This window comes from Lissotriton vulgaris, chromosome 9 (genome assembly GCF_964263255.1).
Source record: "Lissotriton vulgaris chromosome 9, aLisVul1.2, whole genome shotgun sequence".
Taxonomy (NCBI): domain Eukaryota; kingdom Metazoa; phylum Chordata; class Amphibia; order Caudata; family Salamandridae; genus Lissotriton; species Lissotriton vulgaris.
The window spans coordinates 814,181,383-814,197,256 of record NC_141697.1 but is presented as its reverse complement, the minus strand read 5'-3'; the positions used below and the strand labels follow the sequence as shown (position 1 = coordinate 814,197,256).

At 45.2% G+C, this 15,874-nt stretch overlaps 1 protein-coding gene across 2 annotated transcripts in view; it reads left to right on the top strand.

Annotated features, from left to right (window-relative positions):
• The window catches only part of PC (pyruvate carboxylase), a 2,223,386-nt gene that overhangs the window by 952,099 nt on the left and 1,255,413 nt on the right, over nucleotides 1–15,874 (top strand). The gene's annotated exons all lie outside the window — the stretch shown is intronic.

Below are 15,874 nucleotides of genomic sequence, written 5' to 3'. Positions count from 1 at the left end.
CTCTGCGTGCGGGCAAGGCAACCGGACCCAATGGCATACCGGTTGAACTATACAAGATTCGACCGGATGTGATCTCCCCTTATTTGAGAGACATGTTCCTCCGTGCCCGTGAAGAGGGTGTCCTTCCCTTGGACCAGCGACTGGCCACCATAGTTGTTATCCACAAAGAAGGCAAGCCGCGGGATGTTTGTAGGTCCTATCGCCCCATTTCTCTCCTCAACGTTGAGCCCAAGATTCTGGCCAAACTACTGGCCAATCGGTTGGTTGGGGTTATAAGCGACTTGGTGCACCCGGACCAGTCTGGCTTTATTCCTCACCGCAGTACTGCCCTCAACCTGAGACGCCTGCACGGGGTTATGGCCAGAGCTCACACCCTTACGGAACCAGCGGTACTGGCCTCCCTCGACGCCACGATGGCCTTTGATTCCCTGGAGTGGAACTATCTTTGGGCGGTGCTGACAAGACTTGGGTTCGGGCCGGGTTTCCTGGGCTGGGTACAACTCCTCTATGCTAGCCCTCTGGCTGCGGTTGCAGTTAACGGCCGCATGTCTGCTCCCTTTGCGCTCCAACGCGGCACCAGACAGGGTTGCCCCTTGTCTCCGCTCCTGTTTGCGCTGGCTTTGGAGCCCCTCGCGGCCCTGCTACGCTCGCACCCTGACTTGCATGGGATCTCCTGGTCCACGGGCTTTGAGGACAGGGTCTCCCTGTACGCGGACGACATCCTGCTCTACCTCACCTCCCCTTGCAAATCGCTTATTGTGGCGTGTGACGTACTCAGGTTGTTTGGGCGCTATTCCGGCCTGATTATTAACTGGGCCAAATCCTCCCTTTACATCCTTAAGGGTGACACGCCGCGCCTCCCCAGGGGTTGCAACATACAACTGGCCGGGCAAGGCTTCAAATACTTGGGGATTTACATCTCGAATAACCCAAAGGCGAGGTACGACCGAAACTTACTCCCCCCGCTCCATCGGCTGCGGAGGGATGTGGAGAGTTGGCGTAAGCTCCCTCTCTCTCTCTTGGGTCGGGCGGCATTATTCAAAATGATGTCCCTGCCCAGGTTCCTGTATGCCTTGCAGAATACTCAGGACCTTGTTCCGGCCCGCTACTTCAGGGAGGTTGAAAGCCTGCAGCGTGCCCTGCTTTGGGATGGTCGGCCTCGTATCGCTGTACAGAAGCTTACCATGCCATGGTACGACGGAGGCATTGCGTTACCAGACGTGCGGAGGTACTACTGGGCCTCCCAACTTACCGCTATCAACCATGGCTTCTACGGTCCGGTTGACAGCCCGGGCTATGCCATGGATCGTTGGCTTTTGCAAGGTGGGAATTACTACCGTGCTCTTTACTCTCGATCCTTTGATCGGAGCCTCACGGGCCCGACCAAGGCGGCGGTCCACACGTGGCGAACGGTTACTAAGATACAGGGTTGGCAGGGCAGACTGACGAAATTCACCCCTTTATTCGATTCCGACATCTTAGGCAAGCTCTGGCATACCAAGGGCTTCGATAAGTGGGACCTCATAGGGATTTCAAGGGTTGAGGACATGCTGGTCAGGGGGGAAGTAAAGACTTTCCCGCAACTGCAGGCTGAATACCAACTGAGTGGAACGGAGTTCTTCCGGTATGCCCAACTTAAGCACGCAATAGCTGCCGCCAGACCGGAGGAGGGTGACATCCCCGAGAGCTCTCCCTTGGAGGACAGAGTACTGGACGGGCATATGCCGGATAGCGCCATCTCACTGTCCTACAAGAAGCTGATAAATGTTCAGGTCGACCTCCTCCAGCGCTTGCGAGAGCAGTGGGTGGCCGATGGGCTGGAACTGGACGACGAGGACTGGCAGAGTGCTGTGTCCTCCCCTAAGGAGGTCGCCATCTCCTCGCGTCTGCGGCTAGTCCAGTTCAAAATCCTTCACCGGGTGTACGTCACCGGGCCCCGGCTTGTGCGTATGGGCTTCTCGCCGGATGGCCTTTGTCGTCGTGGCTGCGGAGCCCCCGCTACTTTTCTGCATATATTGTGGGAGTGTCCCGTTATTGCCCCTTACTGGGAGAGGGTACATCGAGTGATGAGAGAGGTGACTGGAGTGGGGTTGGCTGCGGAGGCGCGTAGATGCCTCCTCAATGTCTGGGAACCGAATGATTATAACACAGCACAGACCCGATGGGCTACACTGGGCAACATGGTCGCTAAACGGGACATAGCGCAGAAATGGGGATCCAACGTGGCCCCCCTGGTGGTGCAATGGAAGGCCAACATGGATTGGTGTATGCTGCGTGAAAAGACTGTATACACTGCCAGGGGGCGGCCTCAGACATGGAATAAGGTGTGGGGTGCTTGGAATGCATACAGAGGGGATTTGTGTCTGCCACCTGAACCGATGCCCCGAGATGAACGCCTATCACCGTAGACGTTGACAACGGCTATGCTACTTACGTTCTGATTCTCCTGTTCTTCCTTCTCTCCCCCCCCCCCCTTTTTTTCTCTATATCCTACTTCAGTTCTTTCTGAATCTTCTCTAGCCTCTGACGCCTCCTACTGACTCATAGCCAATTTTCCTTCCATTGCCTTTTCCGCGCCCTCGGGCGCTTCTGTTCACGTTTCTGTTTGTAAATAAAATAAAAAACAACCTTCATTGTTCTGACATGAATCGCTTGGCACTATGACCATTCTAGAATTTGCTGCCTTGCCTCCGGGATGTTAGGCTGAATAGCTGTGTGCTTTATTACAATAAAGGTTTTCAAAAATTAAAAAAAAAAAAAAAAAAAAAAAAGAATACATATGAAACAAACATAAAAAAATGAAATATAAAAGACAAGCTGGATCCTAATCTAAATAAATAAATAAATAAATAAGACCCAACAAAAATAAACACAAGCAGGCTCTTAACAAAAACAAACGTGTAATAGTCTCCCACCCTCGAGCTAACTTGCGGCCTCTCGCACGGGCCCGGGTTCTCCAAGCCTCACATCCAACTAGTGTTTACCTTTTTTTTTTTAACCAAAATAGGGTCTATAGACACATAGATGCTCTGAGGACCAACCCCCGGGGGGGGGTGGGGGGGAGGGGCATCACTTCTGCTTCCCTATGATCCACTTTACCAATGGGTTGCTTCCCCTCATCCACAGTTCTTAATAATGTCTGCGTATGGTCCTTATATGCTTAAGTACTCCAGAAATAATTTGTAATTGGGTTTTCTGATATTTTAATGTTATTAATGAGCACCAGTTGCGTTAAAGACGGGCAAATTCATTATTTTGTTAAGCAGGGGGCGATTAAGTGATTTGCCCAGAATGACATGATCTTGCGTGTCCCTGCCGAGACTCATACCTGGTTCCCAAGCTCGGAGGTTGACCTCTCTAGCTGTTAGGCCACATCCTCTCCCCTTGCTCCTAAAACTTACTGTGTGTGACCTTGCAGTGTGAACTGCAAGGTTTGGGTTCAAATTATGACCTTTGCCCACTCTTCTCCCAGATGTCCTGATCTTTAAATTCCCCTCACCTCCATGCGCAGCCGGTTCACTCTGCAAGGAGCTGGAGTGCTCCAGAGAGTGCGGTCTAAGCTTCACCCTTGTGCAGCACGCTTTTAACACGAACACTAGCATTAGGACCCGTGTTCAATCAATTCATAAAAAATGGGGCAACCCTATGATCCTAGGAGCAATGGTAGTACTGTGCAGTAAGAAATGACATTGGTTTCCTCTGAAAAAATCTTTCAATAACCTTGGCACTCAAATGGCATCCTCCGCTGTATCCTTACACAAAATAATGGCAGCAAAAAACTCACTGTTGGGTAGAAAATAAAACATCAAATTGTTTATTGAAAATAATGACAAAAGGTGTGCCATAAGAAAGGTGAAGTTGTGCATGTGAGTTGTGACTAGTTGAAAAATAACAAAATAGAATTTGTTGACAATAGTTATTGGCTGTGAGCAGAAAGCATTACTAGGATATGTTAAAAAATAAACTGGATTGTTCATGTGCAGCTCTAAACATTTTAGATGCAGTCCAAATTTAGGACTATTGAGGACGTTCCAGACTCCCCAAAATAATTTATAATAGGGTCTGCATCAGGACAAAATGGATGTACACTCTACTAAGCGACTAGGCTGCTGGCGGAACAGAGGTAGTAATAGACCAGCTTGAATTCAGTTTCTTAATGTTTCATGATGAGGTCAATAAAACCTACACTGGGTAAGCAGAAATGACCTTTAAAAGTTAGTATGGATTCAATTCCCTTCTGTTTCATGGTAACTGAGTGAATAGATCCCACACTGATTCAGACGTTTCTTACATCCAGCAATAGAAAGAATAAAGTAGCTTGTTGCTTATATAGCTTCTCACCACTGATTATCTGTCTTTTCCATCCGAGAATGGTTTGAGAAATGCTTTTTGGTTCATTAACTCTTAATTTAAGAATGGGTTCCTATGAATAAAGCCCCCCCCCCCCCCCCCCTTTAGATGTCTCATTAACATTCTTCATCAAGAGATGGGTATTACCTTCCTCTCCTGACCGGATTCCTCCTACTTCTTGCCCCTCCAAATAGCTTTCACAGCAGGAGTGTGAGAATGGTACTTGGACTACTTGAATATTGTGTAAGCGTTCAGAGCAAAACTTTCAATAAGTGACATGCAGCAATTGAAGAGCCTTTCTAGAATCAAATACACAGTGGGAAAACCAGCTCTCTTGTCCAGTTCAATTCATTTTATACTTCAAAGTTGATTGACTGAGTTTTTCACCGTAACTGCTGAAATGTGAGAGGTGAGCCACATAGGCATTTTTGGTGAGCCGCGGAGGCATTTTTGTAACACCGATATCTCCCACACTACTGAATGAATTTACATTAAACCACACAAATTAGAACGCCTATCCTGAGTACAATTATATCTTCATTCCACTCTTTGTGTAATGCTGTTTTTCCTGCAACAGAGAGCAACATGTTATGGGGAACATGAAATTGCAAATGCCACTTTTATATCACCCCCAAATTAACACTGTTCCCTCTGGACTCCTGAGCACGAATTTTGTAACAGGTTAAGTTGGAAATGTATGAATGCGCAAAATAATTTGTAATACTTGTCTGTATCAAAAGTGTTTGATATTACCACAGTGCACTGTAACTCGCTTATAGATTCCAGGTCTCTGATGAAACTGGCTGCATGTTCCTAAGACACAGTTAGATTTTCTCTCACTGACTGCATGCATATAAGCCCTTTTTTTGCTAAATATTTTCGTTTTTACTTTCTACTGTGAAAACCACAGCATAACTCTTAACAATGCGTGCAGATCTGCCAAATGGGCTATGTCATTTATCACTATTCTGAAAGGAACAGAGAGGCCCAATGACACACTTGAGGGTCTGCTTTTTAAGAGTCGTGCCCACTTGCCACACTTAATAACCGCAATAAATAGAACCCTTCTGCATCTACATATGTGCTATAGTATCATTCCTGTATTTGTCTGGTTCTGTTACATATCTGATGCTTTTTTAATAAAAACATTGGGACAGGCTACTCGTTTGTGTGCAACAGTTCTATTTAGTTTTCCAAATGGTGGCAGCAGCCATGCAGGGAGTGCTGCACATAGGGTAAGGTTCTCGGCCTCCGCAGACTGACCTCAATCAAAACCGTATAGAATTCCCCAGTAGGCTTTCTTTGAAATTGAAAGACTAACTGATTTGTTCTAGGTTACAGTCACCTCACTCCATGCACATACAATGATGAGTGTTTTTCTATATTTGACTTGGAAGAAACAAAAGACGGCGCAGGATAGTGGAGTGGCTGAGGAAGATCAAGAAATAGCACTAGAGGGGCGGGAGCCAAATACAAATCTCCAGACTTGGGGGGGGATTAACTTTTTTAAACATTTAAATAAAAAGATCTTTGCGTCGAATCGAGACATAAAATAGACACGGACACCAAAATACAAGTGGCACCCATTAATGAATCATATAGCAAAAGTTGGCTTACATTGTCCAAAGCGGTCAGTTTTAAGCATGTAAAGAAACGCTTTAACGTGTTTGCAGGCATGGGAGGCATGCATGCGTGCTTTCTGCAGGTAATGTTTGTGGTAACGTGAGACCAGACAGCCGTAAAATTCGGTGGTTCACTAAACGAAAAAACAGCCCACAAAACGCTAAATATTCCGCCCACACAGACCGGTCATACAAGCGTTTGCTTTATAGGCGAGTCGGACTCACTTAATTTTTTTCCTTTAAGAGGACATCACTTGACCAGAACAAGCCCAGCTCTCACGCACAGGAGCTTGACAGGCTCCTTCAAACAAGGCTTTACTGACTGGCTGACCTCTGTTGGGGTCCAGCAGGAGCCTGGTACCAGTCTAAGACTCGGGGGCTGACTGATCTACAGAAACACTGCTGAAAGTGTACAGCAGGGCACAAATCGGGGGTCGCCCCACTATTTTCACAGGGTGGACGCTTCCCCCCTGCCAAGAAGGTGGGCCCCACAGAAATATGCTGAACATGTCCCGGTGTAATTTTCAGACACAGACGTTCAGCAGCTTTCCATTCCCAGCAGCAACATGCAGGCATGGAGGGTGTTTTTTTTTTTACCTCCAGCTGGCCCAAAGTTAAGGGGGCACCAGGCCTCCTTTTGTTTGAATATCCATACTGGAGTGGCCTGGAACTAACCTATAAATGCCACAGAGGGGAAACAAAGGCGCACAGATTATTCTTCACAGGTACTTAAGACAGGCATGCCTTTGCTTTTGTTCAGGCACTGTATATAAGAAATGTTTGTACTACAAGAATGTCAGATGTGTTGGTCAATTTCAATAGCACTATTTTATTTATTTTATAGTGCTACGCAACCCAATGCAGGGTGTCGGAGCTCTTTACATTACATAACCATTATACATGTACAATAAATCATGTACATGTGTAAATCAATGTATAAGATGTTACATGAGACCGGCTTACAAGGTGTAGGAGTCACATTTCCTTCATAACTCACTGTGCTATTTTACAAGGATTCAATGTATGAACTGCAGGTAACAAAAGATCTGTGTTCAAAGCAGTAGTACCACTTACCTATCTACATAAAATAAGAATCTGTCATCAGCACTCTACATGAAGTGCTTTGCAGGAGGCACATTAACCTTCTATACTACTTTGATTCAAATCTGGGACTACACAAAACACAGATCTATCCAACTACTGCAACGACTTAAGACAACCCTCACTTTGGGTAGACATTCCAATTTAGTGATGGTTGGAGGACTAGATGGGTTTTTCCTCTTATGCTTTCATTCCCACTGATCGCTTGGTCAAAGTTGAGAGGATCTACAGCAATGTAGTTAAAGCATATTTGCAGGAAGAACACATATGACAGGGATGCGTCTCTTTACTCTGGTGTGTGCACCTCATTTGCAAGCCCGCTTCCGTAAGAAGAGAACTTATGACGGAGCATTCTCTGGCGTGGCACAAAGAATCTGGACCCCCACCCCGAGCATCAAAGACCTCGTCCACAACCGTTTTAAAAAAATAAGCTAAAACCTTTCTTATGAGCAAGTACCTACCATAAATAACAAGAGACCAGACACTGTTATGATACCTGTTAGATCACAGACTATTTTAACGCAGATAGATCTCTAGTAATAGTTAGGACAGGTATGTATGTTATGCCCGCTCTGATTATTTACGTTTGTTAATGTTTGCATCTGATTTTTTGTTTGTTAATGTTTTCCTAAACGTTTGTGCCAAACCGGCCATCGAAAGTTCTTGGTTATGGAATTGTGAAACGCTCTGATACCCTAACAGGGTCATGCCCGCTCTATATAAAACCCAGAATAAATAAATAAACAGAGTTATCTCACCATTATTATTATTCCCTGAGATTTACTGGGCACCTCTGCAGCAGGTGCCATAACCCCATAAAGTATTTTAAGATGCAGACTTTTCAGCCAGTTGGGCATAACCGATCCACTGCCATGCTTCTCTTTTTTGGTAATTTCTTTGTGGCAGGGTTAAAAAAAAATGTTTTCTTTGAGGGGCCATTGCGCCACTTTTTTGGTACCCCCGACGCCACATCTCATTTGTTAAATCTCATAATGCACCTAAATGTACTCATGATATACTTGATGAACATATGTGTGAGGTCTTAATATCTGATAACCCTTGTCATGTCCCTTCCAGTGAGGTCACATCCTGTGATGTCATGTGCAATGGCGCACGTCGTGACATCCTGCGCTGTGATGGCATGCGTCATGAATTCACTTGCATACTGCCTAACCTGGTTAATCCCCCCACTTCATTTTTTAGGACTTGTGTCCTGGTGTACCGTAAGGCGCATAGTGCCCAGACTTGAAGTGGCCCTTGCTATGCAGCATCCAGACATGCCTGATGACAAGCGGGAATAGGCAGACGAGGAGGGGTGACAGCAGATTTGATGTTTCAATCCACGCTAGGTTAATTTTTCTTTCAGTCGTTTTGGAACTTGGCACCTCGATGCGTGCACATTGCTGATGAATCTGTCCTGTCATACAAAATTGATGGCGTCAGCTTGAAATATACATGAAAGCAGCTTTCAGATTAATTATACAGGGCTTGAGCAGGCTAATCACTTGTGTAGGTTGGTCGTGTTAAGGCCTTGGGATGTTCCGGCATTTAGCCTTGACTTTTATTTTTCTCTTCCCCCGAAATATATAGCCTGCTATTTAGAAAAGGCTCATCTAAACCTGTAAAGATTGTATTTCCATAACTTTCATTTTTTTAATAACTTAATTTGTCGAGAAGAATCAAGAAGGGAGGACGGTAGCTTGCTAACAGGCTTTGCATACTAAATACTGTATAAAGACATCAAGCCTAGGAATGTCCCTCCTCCTTTTCTAGAGGCTATCCCCCGGATCTGAATCCAGCAAATGCTAGAAAAGCCCAAAGGGAAGAAAACATATTCACTTGACTTTAGTTTTTTTAATTAATTGGTGCCATCATTACCCTAAATGCAATAGTTGCGATATGCTTGACATATTGGATATACAGCATTTGCAAAGAAACATAAGGATAGTAGGAAATATCCCTAGATCAGGCGGTACAAAATTTGCAAAAATTGCGTTCGGTAACAGCAGCCCTCTTCGGTCAAAAGGCAGGAACTCTGAGATTGCTGTCCTGAAATGTAACGCTCTGTTCTTCTGCAAATCTGAACTATAGGTCCATTAATCCGAGCATCCCGTTAGGAAACGGCTAGCAGATTATACTTTAGGCTTGATTTTGAGTAGTGCGAAGGAGTGGGGCAATCTATTTCAAGCTCTGTATAGAGTTGCACATTTTTGAAGCATGTCCAGAAAAGAACATTTTGCTTTAGAGCGTTTCTTGGGGTCTCCTTGACCTTTCCCTTTTGGTTTTAACTTCCTCCATCTAGAATCAGATTTTTTTGCACAGGTTTGTTTTTCTTTCTTCTAAAGTCTTGTAGGTCGATATAGGCGTTCATCGCTTGGTACAAGTGTTTCTACTCTGTTAGTTGACACATTTCAGCTGGCTGCATCCTATAAGCCCAAGTAAAGTCCTTTCTCGCCCAGAAGTTGAATACTCCTGTGAGGTCGAACATGTTCCATACCAGTGACTGTTTTGTCCATCCCAGCGCTGTTACAGAATAGGATTTACCAAGCCTGCCCTTCTGTGTGCTGGCATCAGTTAGTCTCACTGGGGCAAAGAGCAATCCTTACTGGGGTGTATTGCTGCTGGTAGAGTCCCTCCATGGTGAAGTGTCAGAGACTGAACCTCCCAGTCTTGCAGCCTGCCTCCAGCTAGTGCCCTCGTACAGGATCAAAAAGCACAAGATCTGGCCCTCGTAGGACTCCCCTCGCTCTCTGGACTTGTTGTCTATTTTCCTTCTGACCGAGGCTGGAGTTGTGGAGAAAAAAGGCCTTGTCATGCAAGGAAGGAGTGGTTGGGAAATAGCAGCGCAAGTTATCTAGATCACTGGTATGTCCTTCAAAGTCACGGGCACATTGGAATCATAGAATGATGTGCAGGTAATGTCTCCTACCAAGGTTATTTCAACAGTCTGGTTCGTGACTACAGCATCAGATTCCCTGGTACTGGCTGAAGAATGCTTACATGCTCCCTCTCCCAGCAGATCCAGGTGGACTAGGATTGGGCTGGTACAATGTCTTTCATGAGTTTAGCATGCCCATTCTTGCACTCTTGCAGTACTGTTAATGTAAGTGGGCGGCATGAATCAGGATGTAGCTGGTTCTGCCCGTCCAGGAGGCGACCCAGACAACTTGGTGCTCTCTTCTGTTATTAGAATACTTTTCCATCTTGCGTGCCAAGATTTGGACTATGGATCTGGCTCTGGCCTCCTAGTTCATAGTTTAGCACTAGTCATTCAAGACTCTGTAGTGTTGACTCCACCTCGATACAAAGGTCCAGAAAGGCTTTTAATATCTGGGTTTCATGGATCTTATTGGTGCATTTGATTATTATCCATGGCAAAATATGGCGGGACATGAGATCATTAGGGTCTGAAGAAGCGATTGTCCATTTATTAAGCTACACATATCAGAATGCTACTACTAGGGTACGATATAGCCCAGATGAGGAATGTACCAAACCTTTCATGGTTAGGAGGGGATGTAAGACAATGGTATGTTTTGGCCTCCTATTTATTTATATATTAATGTACTTGAGTGCAAGTCCTTTTCAACGAAAGTTGGACCTACCAAGAAAAGTCTCTCATCCTATCTCTGCCCTATTATATGCCGACTACGCGGTTGTCATTCCCATTAGGGCAAATGGGCTACAAAAGTCTTTAGATTACTTTACCTGCTACATAGGGAAACTCGACTAAAAGGTGAATCTTAACAAATCCTACATCATGGTATGCGGTAAAGGTATACCCAAGTTGGGGCCCTTATTAATAAAGGGGGTGTACATATACCCAGAGTTAATAACTTTTGGTGTCTAGGGATACAGTTTGATCATTTTGGTAACCGAAGCACTGCAAGAAAATAACAATCCAGCAATTTAGCAAAACCACAAAGACAGTATTTAATTCGCCAATAAATTTGGATTACGGCTGATGAAGTAAATGTCCAGGATATTCAACAGCAAATGTTTTGCTGCAGCCACTTATAGTGCTGGAATATGCAGATCTGCGTCATGCAAACAGCAGAGTTCCACTGTCCGGAGTCTGCTGTTCCAAATAGCAGTATATATCTGTCATGTAGAATTGGAGCTGTCTTTCATTGCAGACTGTATTCGAGCTGAGACAGAGGTTACTGTGGTACACTCTATGAGCCAACCCTAAAAAAAGTTTCAACAGAACACTCACTAAGGACCATTTAACCCTTTACCAGATATTTAACATTCCTTTGTTTAATTTTATTAGGACTAAGCATAGATTGCTAGGCTTTACGATATAATACGTTGATTAAAATTCAGTTTTGCTTTGTCAAAACTGGAAGTGAAACAGCAATCAAAGCATCTTTGCACATTAGGAAGAAGCCAGACATAAACCTATGAATGCTGCACATGCTCCGGATTCATCAGGAGAGGGCAGTGCATTCAGCCCTACCTAGTCTGCCCTAAGCCACCACCACTGATAGCACTTTGACTCCGTTTCAGTTGAATCATCCATTTTTTGGAGGTCTTCCTGAACATGGGGTTTGGAGACGGCAGAGTTTGCCTTTGTAGCGGTGGTTCTCCTCAAAGCACTATTCACTTTTTTTTGTAGTTTCTATAGGAACCCTAGTTACATTTCTTAAGACTACTTGTATTCAAGGAAACTGGCCCTCCTATCTCTCCAATCATTGGACACACTTCCCATACGTAAGGCTATATTTAGTTTTATTAATAGTGCTGGTAGACTAAGGACATGCATAGCGACAGAGTAGAGTTGGTACGCTATATGACACACAAGTAACTTAATTGATCTAGTGTGTTATTTTAAACTGTTCTTTTATGTTTTTATATTTAAGAAGTGTTTGTAATATTTAATTCATCAATGTTTTATGGTTGAATGAACCAAATAAAGATTTTGATTTGTTTTTTTACTGCACCTCGCAAATCTTGAGGGAGTACTGGTTGACCCTTCAGAGAGGACACTTTTGGGCAAGAATCAATTGATAGTGATGTCAATCCGGAATCCGAGATTACGTAGTGATACTGGTTTGAGGGGTTGAGGGCTGAAGGGTGTCCTGAAGGGAAGTGCTTGTCATTTCTCTCAAGCATACTAAGTTGTGTCCTCTCTGATCCTAGCACCTGTACCAGAGCGCACGTTAATTTATGCTTTTGATGCTAATGCTCCCGTTCTAAGTTGTTGCTTGCCTATGGACCCAAAGTACACAAACCTGCTCAACCGATATGTAAGAAGTTAAAGTCTGGGCTCACTGAACCTGAGACCCAGTGTTCAAATAGCTGTGCATGTGTCTGTGTTACTACAGAGGCCTCCTGAAATGGGAAGGTGTCATCTTCATGTTTGAAAAAGAGGCAAAGGCCTCTGAAGTATGGGACGAACGTCTAGCATCCAGTTGCCTTTAGCTAGTAGGTAAATGCAAATCCCACCCTGGATAGCTTTTAGCTTGGTCTAGTGCATTACTTTGATCCTCACATTTTCCTCCTACCTGCTATTGTCACATCAATACCATTAAAACTATTTAATGATGAATGTTGGGAATTTTTCAAAGCAATAATTGTGGTAGCATTTTTTTAATGTACAGTGTGGGGGTACAGGTCATGTTCATCGACTGGTTATTAAATGGACAGAATCTCCTAGACACCTCCAGGAGAAGATAGGAAAAGTCACAGTCAAACCACTGAACACAAAACAACATAGTGGACGCCTCTGCTGGAACCTCAAAGGAGTGAGCAGTGGAAGAATAAGAGGAGGCATCCAGCTTCTTGTACACCTCTCCCACCAAGGCATCCTACGAGGGACTACCCAAATGAAACCAGCTAACACATTCAGTCAACAACCCACAGGACTGCTGGACACCACTATCCAAATACCTGAGGTTCTCACATACACGGAAGTATCCGCATTCAGAGACCCTGGGTGCTGCAGCAAACACCGTGGTAACAGCCGCTGTGTCACCAGTACCTTTTGTCACGTCCCCTCAAGCCAGAAACGTGGGCATCAACAGAGGCCTAATGTCTCCGACCGCACTACTCCTTGTGCTCTCTAAACTAGTAGTTAAAGAAATGCTGCCCATCTCTTTCCTTCCTCCCCTCCCCAGCCTCCTCCTATGCCCTCCCTCCCCCGTCACCCCCATCCCCACCCCTCCCCCCTGGACACGTAGGTATGCAGACCCTCCTCTTCAGCGTGGGAACCACCGCCGCACACCCTGCCTGCTTCTGGGGGTCTTATCCTTTCTTTCTCGACGGTCCGACACCTCGGGGCTCCTCCTCATCGCCAGCGCGCGTCCCCCACCCCCATATCCCACAACAGGGGAGGCGCACTCCCCCGCGTGCCCAGGCTCAACCCCGTGGGGCCACTGCCCGATGGTGCCTTGCTTTGTTACCTAGGATGCGCAGCACTGGAACATTTAGTCTCACCAGTTCAATGTGTATCGTGCATTTTCTCCGTGCCCTCCCCGTCCCCCCTTTTTTTGCGTTGAATAGCATTGTTTATACACTCTTGTTTTAAACTGTACTCTTGCTGTATGCTTTTGTTCCAATAAAAAGAATTATGACACAAAGAAACCTCGCACTCAAAGCATTAGAGGCGAACAAACAACATAGTCTCGCTAAAATCCTACATTTCGTAGTGCACAGTTAATCTTTTATGTCATTTAAATCTTTATTTCTTTAACAAGCTAACATATACAGACAACACGTTTAGTCCTCTGGAGATTTTAAAGGCGTCCTTTCATTTTTAACTTTCATTTTTTTCTTTTCATAACAAATTCACAGTTCCAAGAATTCAATGTCCACCTCAATCAAAGCAAGCACACTCTAGTATGTAATGGCCAACAGCAAGCGTCCTCCAGTCGCTAAATCTGACTGATGTAGCCAAAAGTCACATTTCCAAATAAAAGAAACACATAATACGCCTCAATGTTGGGAAAGTCTTATGTATAGATGGAAGCCCTTGTTCAGTCTTCCAAGACACAAGCCAGTGTCTTCCTTCTTAGCAGGTTGAATTATGTCTTTGACTCCGCTATTGGCAGTAGTGGAGCATGTGGTTTGTTGTGCTCGGGTGATCTGCAGAACACATGTATATCCAACTAATCTTGTCTCCAAGACAACAATACCCATGATTTTATCAAAATATCGAAAATGACAAAATATGCTCATTTCATTTCCGTGTTCGACCCTTTTACTTACCAAACTGCTGGACCAAGCAGTGATTTTCCTGCAGTTTCATAAATGGGCATCATCCTGGGCCTAGTCACTCATTGCGACCGTGGTCTTTTTTTATCATCTTTTTCTCTTTCAGTTTCTTTATAGACTAGCCAAATCCTCCCCTAATCCAAGAGGAAACAGATGCGAAGAGCCGTATGGATGATGGACCTTTGACTTACTCCACCAGAACCCTCCCCCTTTCCCCACCCCCCACCACCACCATTCAGAGTGATACTGTTGAATACAAGGCGATAAATATGAACATTGCCGGCGCCATCTTGTGTAACGAAGGCCCCTTCGAGGGCGTAAGCGGCAACCGTTTTAGTCTCTACAGCCATTTTCCACATTGCTGGTCATCACCCCGGCCGGCCTCATCCCCCGTGCTCTGACTGAACCCGAGCACACATACCAGGGTCGTAAAACCATCTCAGCATGACAATACCCTAGAGCCACTTCCCGCACCAAACCCACTGTCCTTTCATCCTCTGCACACGATCCGGACCCTCTAACCTCCTCCACTGCACCTGGCTACTCAATCCGGTCCCAGGTGCTAATCAACCCCTGCAGACTTAGTTTATTGCCCACGTAACGACAGAACTTGCTCCACCAACAAAGGGGCTGGAATTTAATCAGTGACCCGACCTCTTTTTCTGACCAATCCCATGTGTTTTAGGTCCTATCGGAATGTCCAGCTGCGAGATATCCATCATTTGTAGATCCCGGTGGGGGAACATTTGCTACTGGACTTGTGTGGGAACTAGCTTAAAGGCGGGGATTCCAGGGATGTTTCACTATGTTATAAACTGATGCCAGGAATGTTTGACCATGCAATAAAGTGACGAAAGAAACATAAAAAGGGCCAGGCCTCAGAGATGCAGTTAGAGCACCTCCCTACGATAGCCCCGGTGTCCGAAGTGATGTACTCTCCTCTAGAGCAATAAACTTGTTCTTTTTCTTCCAACACCCAGCGCCTGCCTCGTTATTTTGATCACTAATCTTAGAGTGAAGTAGAGGTGGTTTGCATCAAGCGGCAACAAAAGTTTTGGGAGTCTCGATGCTTTTCATCAATACCTGTTGGAGAGGTTGTACATCCTGTTCCTCGTTACAATTTCAATGCTTGCTTGGTGGCTCTCGGGGTCTTTTAACAGATTTGTCCTCTCTGCCAGACTGCAAACATGTTCTTTTCTGTTTCATGTGGTGCATCACTCTTTCAGGTGTCAGTCAAAGACAATAGCAAGTCACTCATGTTTCAAGCTACAGGTGGCTACCCATTCCTCATCAGAAATTGTAGACCTCTGTAACGAGGGTTCATGACATGTCTGTTTTGAGAAAAAAGAACAATTGATGGACAGAATGCAGAACAATTCATACATTCACCCCAGTGCAGAGATCTGGGCCTAAATCCATCGTTTTTTTGCTCACCATGCCATTCTAGTCTGGACCCAGCCGTATGCAAATCAGTCTTGACCCTGCGCTCAATGGGAACAATCCAGCCCGAACGGCCAGGCCAGGTCCTCCCTGAACTGGAAACGAGCATCCTAGGACCTGCTTCGGGCTTTCAGTCCTCATCAGCC